Source organism: Mastomys coucha, unplaced genomic scaffold, assembly GCF_008632895.1.
Source record: "Mastomys coucha isolate ucsf_1 unplaced genomic scaffold, UCSF_Mcou_1 pScaffold15, whole genome shotgun sequence".
Classification (NCBI taxonomy): Eukaryota; Metazoa; Chordata; class Mammalia; order Rodentia; family Muridae; genus Mastomys; species Mastomys coucha.
The window spans coordinates 143,346,427-143,349,420 of NW_022196897.1; positions in this window are offsets into that span (position 1 = coordinate 143,346,427).

Below are 2,994 nucleotides of genomic sequence, written 5' to 3' on the forward strand. Positions count from 1 at the left end.
AAAAAAAAAAAAAAAAAGCACTGGTTGTCCTCTAGAGGGCCCGGGTTCAATTCGCAGCACCCCACGAATTGTAACTCCTGTTCCAAGTATCCATGGCACCATATGTACCATATATGCATGCAGGCAAACAGTCACACCAGTCACACCCATAAAATAAGACAAATCTAAAAACAAAAATGAAACCAAAATAAAGCAAAAAGTTCATAGAGAGAAGCAAGTTACCAAGCTCATCTCAGGCACCCGCTCCGCCTCCGACAGCAGCTGAGAACATTGTGTTTATCCCTTCTATTTTCTCCATGGCCACGTTTTAAAAACACATAAATGGGGTTATATACAATATTTTATTTTATTTTATTTTTGGTTTTTCGAGACAAGGTTTCTCTGTATAGTCCTGGCCATCCTGGAACTCACTCTGTAGACCAGCCTGGCCTTGAACTCACAAATCCGCCTGCCTCTGCCTCCCTAGTGCTGGGACTAAAGGCGTGCGCCACCACTGCCCGGCTACAATATTTTAAGTCCAGGCGTGATGTATTATGCCTACTATCCCAGGACTCAGAGGCATGGGGATTGCTATGAGTCCTAGGCTAGTCTGAGACACATGAGATCCCGTCTCAGACAACTACCACAAAGGATGGCAAGATGGCTCAGTGGGTAAAAGCGCTTGCCACCAAGCCTGACAACTTGAATTTGATAGAAGATAACTTACTGTTATCCTTTGGTTTTGTTTTTTCCTGAAATTTGTTATGTGGATCAGACTGGGCTCAAACTCACAGAGATCCGCCTGCCTCTGCCTCCTGAGTACTGGTATTAAAGGTATGCGCCACCATGCTTAATCAGCAAGCTGTCCTCTGAACTCTTCACGCACAGGCACGCACACACCCATACAACTAGTCTACAATTAGTAGATAAAATGTAAGAAGAAGAATAATACTACTAATTATCCTCAGCAAGCAAATGAGAGAAGCCGGGGTCAGTCTCCAAAGCTGCTTTTTTTTTTTTTAAGTATAAAATAAAATTTATTTGGGGCATGGGAAGGGGGAACGTGGGAAAGAAAGAGGACACAGAGGGACAGAAGAGGAAAGAGAAAGAAGGGAAGAGGTTTTCAGGGAACAAGGTGTATGTGTGGGGGTTGGGGGAAGAGAGGAGGAGGAGAGAGAGAGAGAAAGAGAGAGAGAGAGAGAGAGAGAGAGAGAGGGAGAGAGAGAGAGAGAGAGAGAGAGAGAGGGGCCAAAGAGCTCCAAAGCTGTTTTTAACCACGCAACCACACTGTTCAGCCACCTGTTGGTCCCCACTTTGTGGGAAACTGGTCTGGGAGCCAGTGTGCATTTCACTGGCTCTTCATGGAAGAACTTCGATGGGATGGGGTTAAGCTGGGGTGAGTCAGAGCAGGGTCGGATAGTCTTCCTTACCTGGTTCAACAGTTACACTTCCAGGATCCCTGATGGTGACCTCTTCCTGAGCTGTGGAGTCAATACTTGCCCAAGAGGGTAAAGGACCCATTAAGGCCACCATGTGCACAGAGGTCCGTCTCTGGTCCCCAAACACACAGGATGGAGTTTGGTCAGCTGCTGCCATCTGTCCCCAATCCAGTACAGGGACTAACAAGCAAGCCATGTGGATAGACATGGAGAAGTCTCTGTGGAAGACTTTCAGGAGGGGCCCAGGGCAACGTGGGAGGGAGAGGGGACCTTCAACACACACTTGATTTTTTGTTTCTTTGTTTGTTTGAGACAGGGTTTCTCTGTGCAACTCTAGATGATAGATGTCCTCGAACTTTGTAGACCAGGCTGAACTCAGAAATCTGCCTGCCCCTGCCTCCCAAGTGCTGGGGTTAAAGATGTGTACCACCACCGCACAGCTACACTTATTTTTGAGACAGACTCTCACTATATAGCCCTGGCTGGCCTTGAACTACTGAGGTCCACCTGTTTCTTCCTCCTGAACACTGGGATTAAAGGCAGGCTATCACCAGCTACCAGCAGACCTTTAAGGAAGGAAGGATGAGAGTGTCGGAGGATAGAAATGAGAGCATGACCAACCCCACGAGCAATGGGCGGGGGAGGGGGGTGTGTAGCTGGAGAAGGCCTGGGTGCCCCACCCCAGCCTACCTGGTAACCCCTGAGCTACAGCAGAAGGAAGAAGCTGGACTCCCACTCACCAGTTGAATGGGAGTCAGGGCTCAGCCTCCCTTCCTAACAAGCCCCGAGTTTCTTCAGCCCTGGTCCTGCCCCAGCTTGAGCCAACCTCTTCTTCCATCCCTGTCCACTGGCTTAGGCAGTGGGGAGCCCAAGATCCTGCAGAAGGCTGAGACCACAAAAGCCAGTCCTGAGAATGCTAGGGCAGGTGGCCTGCTGTGTCTCCTTGTTTTGGGAACCATGTTGTGGTTGGGCTAGGGAGGCAGCCATCAGGTCTTCATGGGGCACATTCCTTTCCATTCATCAAGACCATGCCCAAATGTCTCCTGTCAGGGAGGCTCTCTAGAAATCTCTACCACAGTCAAGGGAAAAGCCATCCTCCACTGGGCTCCAGCAGTTCCTAGAACACATTGGAAGAGTCCCTGACCACTGAGCATTCATGACGAGTGAGGCCTTACAGCGTCACACAGTAGGGCTCCTCACAGCATTGTCCAGAAGTGATGCTGCCATCCCCTCCTTTCTCCCAGCTGCCTGGAGCTCTAAAGTCACGTGATGCGCAGATGGCGAAGCCAGGCCTCCAGGACACTGAGCCCTCTGTTCAGTGCTTCCTCTTTCATGCTTGGAAATTCCCAGAAGGCAGGCCTATATCCTTAGAGACCTGGTTCAGAACCTCCCCACTGTATTCACTACCATGAGGACCCGGGCTGGTTTTGATATAGCAAACATTTGAGCAAGCGATGGGTAACTTTGGCAGGCTTGTGCCAAGGTGTACACCGGAGAAACTCACCATGAAACAGATCTGGAGTAAGAGGTTTATTGGGAAGGGGAGAGGAGTGGAGACATGGGGGAGAGATAGAAG